Genomic DNA, 7,500 nt, shown 5'->3' with positions numbered 1-7,500 from the left:
AAGACCTGGGAACACCACCACTAGTGTGCCCTTGAGTAAGACCTGGGAACACCACCACTAGTGTGTCCTTGAGTAAGACCTGGGAACACCACCACTAGTGTGTCCTTGAGTAAGACCTGGGACCACCACCACTAGTGTGTCCTTGAGTAAGACCTGGGAACACCACCACTAGTGTGTCCTTGAGTAAGACCTGGGAACACCACCACTAGTGTGTCCTTGAGTAAGACCTGGGAACACCACCACTAGTGTGTCCTTGAGTAAGACCTGGGAACACCACCACTAGTGTGTCCTTGAGTAAGACCTGGGAACACCACCACTAGTGTGTCCTTGAGTAAGACCTGGGAACACCACCACTAGTGAGCCTTTGAGTAAGACCTGGGAACACCACCACTAGTGTGTCCTTGAGTAAGACCTGGGAACACCACCACTAGTGTGTCCTTGAGTAAGACCTGGGAACACCACCACTAGTGTGTCCTTGAGTAAGACCTGGGAACACCACCACTAGTGTGTCCTTGAGTAAGACCTGGGAACACCACCACTAGTGGTTCCTTGAGTAAGACCTGGGAACACCACCACTAGTGTGTCCTTGAGTAAGACCTGGGAACACCACCACTAGTGTGTCCTTGAGTAAGACCTGGGAACACCACCACTAGTGTGTCCTTGAGTAAGACCTGGGAACACCACCACTAGTGTGCCCTTGAGTAAGACCTGGGAACACCACCACTAGTGTGTCCTTGAGTAAGACCTGAGAACACCACCACTAGTGTGTCCTTGAGTAAGACACTCAGCCCTAAGTTACTCCAGGGGGAATGTCCCTGTAATCTCTAGCTATGAATCTTTTTGGATTAAAAGCATCTGCTAAATGGTGAATCATTCTTATTAAATTACATTGTCGCCATAGTAACCTCAGAAGTGAAATGATAATAGTGTCATATAGAACTGTTTAGGCTGTTGTATCTTTGAACATGCGGTGTGTGCTTCTAACATCATGTATACAGTGTGTGTGTGTGTGCTTCTAACATCATGTATACAGTGTGTGTGTGCTTCTAACATCATGTATACAGTGGTGTGTGCTTCTAACATCATGTATACAGTGTGTGTGTGTGTGCTTCTAACATCATGCAGTGTTTCCTCTACATGCATTTATTGGTGGCGGGCCGCCACGATGGAATTTCCTCCGCCACGAATTGATTCAGTCCACACAAAAAACAAAAACAAAATCTCAAAAAAAAAAAAAAAAAATTATTTTTTATTTTAGCTGATTAAAATATATCTGATCCTAGATCAGCGCTATAATGGATGTTGACTAAAAGTGCACCTAAATCCACGCCCATCTCTCTCTAACCGCTGATCCAAAATCAGATTAATGACATTCAGTTGACGACGTGACACAAGGGCTCCTGATTGGTCTAAATGTGAACTGTGGTATTATTGTTATTGTGTACAGGTCACCGTAGTGACATCCGGGGGGTATTCCATCAACATCGCTAAAGGGAAAATCCAGGTTTAGTCTGATAAATCTCGTGAGAGTTCTTACAAATATCCAGGCATATTCTGATAGGTCTCGCGAGAGTTATCAAAAATAAGCCAGGATTTTCCTTTAGCGACGTTGATGGAATACCCCCCAGGTCAGGTGGGCAGGTTACGACGAGACAACAAGAGACCGGTATTGTAGAGCTTACAGAGCGAGTTAAAATAAAGACACTTACATTGAAATACAGAAGGACTCACGTGTATGTTTAATAGAATAACACGACATGGTGTCAGAAGTCCTGTAAGTGAGTGTTAAGAGTTAGATCGGCCGACAAGTGTCATTTGAGCTCGTGACGGTGAGAAGGGAGAAGAAAAGATGGATGCTAATGCTAACGCGGGAGCAGCTGCAGTCCAGAGAACGGCGCCAGTTTCAAGTGCTACGTTAGCAGACATTAGCAAGTCAAAAAACGATTCTTATGTGCCGTCACTTTAGCAACGACACAGTATTGTCAAGGGGAAAAGAAGGGGAGACGATTTTTTTATTGACAACGGAATTACATGCTGGAAAAACATGCAGCTAAAATTCAGGGAACATTTGGACAATAAGAGACACACGGGAGAAGTACGGGAAAACAGGGCTCATGTGGGTCTCATCAAAGGTAAGAGTTTGTTTTCTTTAACTCAGCTGATACTCAGCTGTTTACCGAATGCTCCATCTGACTGTGATTTTACTTCTGTAATGTGGTGGGTTGACATAATTCACGCACGGAACTATAGGTTGAGACTATTGTTCCGTCCGTAGTACCCAAGTTGTTTAGACTGTTCTATTTACTGCTTGAGTGTGTTGTTGACAATCGTTCATGTCCTTCATTAAACGTTTAGCTTTGTCATTTGATACGCCGCCTACAACTACCATCTCTCTGCACTACAGTAAACAGTTAATCAGTAACGTTAGCCGCTTTTGTGCTCATGTAGGCCTACTTCGTATTATATTATACCTGATGATCTTTGTGTGTGTATGTGACTGTCAGTCACAAGTTTATATTCTGTATATTCATAATTTATTTTTTTTGGCCATCCTCTAATTTTGGCTGTGATTCGGAAAAAAAAAAAAAAAAAAAAAAAAATGTTTTGAGCGCGCGTGCGCGTTTCATGCGCGTGCACGCGGGAAAAATCGCGCGCGATGCGCGCGCGGTCACGGCCACCCGCCACCATTGTGAAAATTCCTGGAGGAAACACTGATCATGTATACAGTGTGTGTGTGTGCTTCTAACATCATGTATACAGTGGTGTGTGCTTCTAACATCATGTATACAGTGGTGTGTGCTTCTAACATCATGTATACAGTGGGGGGAACCAGTGGTGTGTGCTTCTAACATCATGTATACAGTGGGGGGAACCAGTGCTTCTAACATCATGTATACAGTGGTGTGTGCTTCTAACATCATGTATACAGTGGGGGGAACCAGTGCTTCTAACATCATGTATACAGTGGGGGGAACCAGTGGCTTCTAACATCATGTATACAGTGGTGTGTGCTTCTAACATCATGTATACAGTGGTGTGTGCTTCTAACATCATGTATACAGTGGTGTGTGCTTCTAACATCATGTATACAGTGGGGGGAACCAGTGCGGGTTCAAGTATTGAACACATCAACATTTTGTCAACATACTTTTTTCCAGTTTCATTCCACTTTATTACACATAACTTTATTTACAGATGGACTTTAACCTTTAGATTTTTTCTGCCTGAATTATTTGAGTCAATACCAAAGTCTGGTGCAAATCTCACTTGAATGAAATACATTTACTGGACAACATGTTGATGTGTTCAATACTTATTTCCCCCACAGTATAAAGGCCATTTAGGCGACTCTGTCTGTCCAAAGCCACTGACATTGCAGTGCATTTGTCAGTACATGCGGTCCCAGCGGAAATCGAACCCACAACCTAAGCGCTGTTAGCACCATGCTCTACCAGCTGAGCCACAGAGGAGCACGATATCCATACAATACAGAGCACAGTACACGTAACCACGGAGACACGTAACCACGGAGACACGTAACCACGGAGACACGTAACTGTTACGGGTCTACTTAGATCGATGCCATCGGCTATCGACTTGTTTGCTTGTTTCTGCATGACCCGTGTGTAGGTGCTTGTTCCCTTCACTTTGATATTACATGGCTGAACTTGATACACGTGTCTGTCATCATTGCTGCATCATACCATACACAAACATGGTGTCAGAAGCTGCTGAACTCACGTTAGCGGAATATTAGATAATATGAAGTGAGTACAGGTAGAGTAGCCTATGTCTGGATCGGAATCAAGTGATTCGGAGACTTTAGAAGACGAGACAAGTCAGCGAGCAACGATAGCTAGCATGGCAGCCATTACTTTTCCACCCCCTTCACCCATGAGCTTCACGGGCGATTGGAGCGTCAATTGGGACATATTCCGGGCCGAATATGAGGACTATGTCATCGTTACTGGCATAACTGAAAAGGACAAGAAAATCCAGGCTGCAACTCTGAGGACCGTGATGGGAAGTGAATGCAGACATATATACCGTCACAACTTAAATCTTTCCGAAGAGGATCAGGGGGATGCTGCGATCATACTGGCCGCGTTGGAGAAGTATTTCAAACCTACCAAGAACACAATATATGAAAGGTACGTCTTCGGGAGCTGCAAACAGGAGGAAGGAGAATCTATAGACGGTTTTGTGACCAGGCTGAGAGAAAGGGCAGCAACCTGTGAGTACGGACAGTTAAGAGATGAGATGATTCGTGACAAAATTGTACTGGGTGTTGGTAACGAGAGCATAAGGCGCAGATTGCTTAGAGAAAAGCAACTGACGTTGATCACAGCAATTGACATGTGCCGCGCAACGGAGCAGACAGACATTCGCATGAGAGCGATGGAGATAGCGAGTCCTCCGCACGTAGAAGCGGTGCTCGCCGTTGCTAGGCAACAATCTAGGCAACAACAATCCAGGCAAAACCAATGGAGGCAGAGCAATTCACCCAGAGCTGTAGACGCAGGCTATGCATGTAAATACTGTGGCAACTCGCATGCAAGGGGCAGAGATCACTGCCCAGCATTCGGAAAACAATGCAAATCATGTGGAGTAAATAATCACTTTGCTAAAGTGTGTCAAAAAAGCAAAAGACCCACTGAGGGAAAGATACACTGCATGGAAAATACAGCTGAGAGCTCAGAACAAAACAGTGAGGAAGACATATACATGCATGAGTCAATTGGTGCAGTGCAAGCCAAAGGGAAGAAATGGTTTGTAACATTACGTTTTCACAACAAGCCACAGCAATGTCAGTTGGACTCTGGAGCGACATGCAATGTAATGAGCCTTCATGACAAGAAAAGGCTGGCACCCAACGCACCACTCTGCCCAAGTGAGGCTAGACTAAAGCTGTACTCCGGGGAAACACTGAGCTCCATAGGCATCTTTGAGACAGAATGTAGAGTAAGAGGTCAAACATACAAGCTCTCATTTGAAATAGTTCAGTCTAGGCAAAATCCTCTCCTGTCAGGCTCTACCTGTGAACGCCTAGGTCTCATGCAGTTCACAATCCCTGAGGACGTGCTCAAAGTGGAACATGCACAGCCTGGAGCCCTAACCAAGGAGCAGCTGACTAACAAATACAGTGATGTATTCAACTCACCTGTGGAATCTCTACCCGGGGAGGTCCACTTTGACCTAGATTCCAGGGTTCCTACAGTTCAATGTGCCCCTCGCAATGTTCCCATTGCAATGAAAGCAGCAGTCAAAGCCCAGCTGGACAAGTACGAGGCTGACGGCCACATGGCGCCGGTCACAGACCCAACTGATTGGATCAGCAACATGGTTATTGTAAAAAAAAACAGACAAGCTCAGACTATGTATAGATCCTAAGTTCCTGAACAAGGCCCTAAAGCGCTCTCATTACATCATGCCTACTCTGGATGATGTCCTGTACAAACTACCGAAGGCAAGAGTATTCACCTTAGTGGATGCCCGAGATGCATTTCTACAATGCAGACTTGACTACGAGAGCAGCCTCATGACCACATTCTGGACCCCCTGGGGGAGGAAACGCTGGCTTAAGCTACCATTCGGAGTGTCTGTGGCACCCGAGGTGTATCAGCGAAAACAACACGAGCTCCTGGCTGGACTCAAGGGCATCGAGCCCATTGCGGACGACATCCTGGTTGTGGGTTGTGGGGACACAGACAAAGAGGCTGAGAGTGACCATGATGTCAAGCTTTTGGCACTGATGGAACGCTGCCGTGAGGTCAAGCTGCGGCTAGGGTTGAAGAAGCTGCAGTTCAAAGTAGCTGAGGTCCAGTTTCACGGCCACATCCTCTCATCCACAGGGCTGAAGCCTGACCCAGAGAAGGTGAGGGCCATCATCGAAATGCCCAATCCAACTGACGCAAAAGGGGTGCAGCGTCTGATTGGCTTTGCCAACTACTTGGCCAAATTCATGCCACACTTATCAAGTGTCTGTGAGCCGTTGCGACGCTTGCTGGACAAGGAAACCCCCTGGCATTGGCTACCCAAACACGAGGCGGCAGTTCAAGAACTCAAGTCTCTAGCTACAACCATGCCTGTCCTGCGCTACTATGATGTGACCAAGCCAATCACAGTCCAGAGCGACGCCAGCCAGAATGGTCTCGGATGCTGCCTCATGCAGGAAGGACAGCCCATCGCGTTCGCTTCGAGAGCTCTTACCCCCACAGAAAAGAACTACGCACAGATTGAGAAAGAGTGTCTCAGCATCGTCTTCGCCTGTCAGAGGTTTCACTACTATCTATATGGCCGCGACCTGATCACAGCGGAGACAGACCATAAGCCCCTAATCTCCATTTTCAGCAAACCTCTCCTCAACGCTCCCAAGAGGCTTCAGAGCATGCTCATGACCTTACAGAACTACAGTCTGACGGTCATCTACAAACCAGGGCCTGAAATGTTCATCAGCGACACGCTCAGCAGAGCAACAGCAGGATGCACCGGCAGAGGAACAACCTACCAGCGGCACGCTATCTGCTCCCTGCAACAAGAGCAAGAGGAGATACAGCATGTGAACCAGGCAGACTACTTGAATGTAAGTGACCAGCGTCTCGAACAAATCAGGCTGCACACTGACCGAGATGAATGCCTGCAGGCACTTAAGTCCACAGTTCTCATAGGCTGGCCAGATGTGAGAGAAGAAGCACCTCTCATTACCAGAGAATACTGGCCTTACAGAGATGAAGTCAGTGTACAGAACGGTGTTCTATTCCGGGGGCAGAAAGTCATCATCCCAAAATCACTACGCCCAGAGATGCTTACGCGCATTCATTCAAGTCACACAGGAGGAGACGCATGCTACCGACATGCTCGAGAGACATTGTACTGGCCGAACATGCAGGCAGAGATAAAGGATTTTGTGGGCACCTGCTCAACCTGCAATGAGTATGCTCACAAACAGCAAAAGGAGACCATGCTCTCACATGAACTGCCCACCAGGCCGTGGCAAATTCTGAGCATGGACCTGTTCAGTCATAGGCAGAAGGACTATCTTATTATAGTCGACCACTATTCTGACTTTTGGGAAGTTGAGCTCCTCCCTGACTTATCTGCAGAGACAGTCATCAAGCGATGTAAGGCACAGTTCGCTCGGCATGGCCAGCCAGAGAGGGTCATCACAGACAATGGCCCACAATTTACCTCTCAGTTCTCACGTTTTGCCTCTGAATGGGAGTTTGAGCATGTGACCTCCTCTCCAAGGCACCCGAAAGCAAACGGCAAGGCAGAGTCGGCCGTCAAGATTGCAAAGAATCTGCTGCGCAAGGCTATGCGTGACAGTGACGACCCCTGGAAGGCCATACTACACTGGAGAAATACTCCCACCGAAAGCATGAACAGCAGCCCGGCACAACGTCTCATGTCTCGTCGGCTGAAGACCTCTATTCCAGTGACAAACAAGCTGCTGGAACCAGTCGTTGTGGTAGGAGTCACTGAAAAGCTGCGCCACAGGAG

The 7,500-nt window shown here is 47.0% G+C and overlaps 1 protein-coding gene across 1 annotated transcript in view; it reads left to right on the top strand.

Moving 5' to 3' along the window:
* LOC308160961 (unconventional myosin-X-like) overlaps positions 1-7,500 on the top strand; it is a gene marked incomplete at both ends in the record, with an annotated part of 79,598 nt that overhangs the window by 37,971 nt on the left and 34,127 nt on the right. The gene's annotated exons all lie outside the window — the stretch shown is intronic.

Source organism: Nansenia antarctica (genome assembly GCF_963989245.1).
Source record: "Nansenia antarctica genome assembly, chromosome: 6".
In the NCBI taxonomy this organism is placed as follows: Eukaryota; Metazoa; Chordata; class Actinopteri; order Argentiniformes; family Microstomatidae; genus Nansenia; species Nansenia antarctica.
The sequence above is the reverse complement of the archived record's forward strand: the minus strand, read 5'-3'. Positions and strand labels throughout refer to the sequence as shown.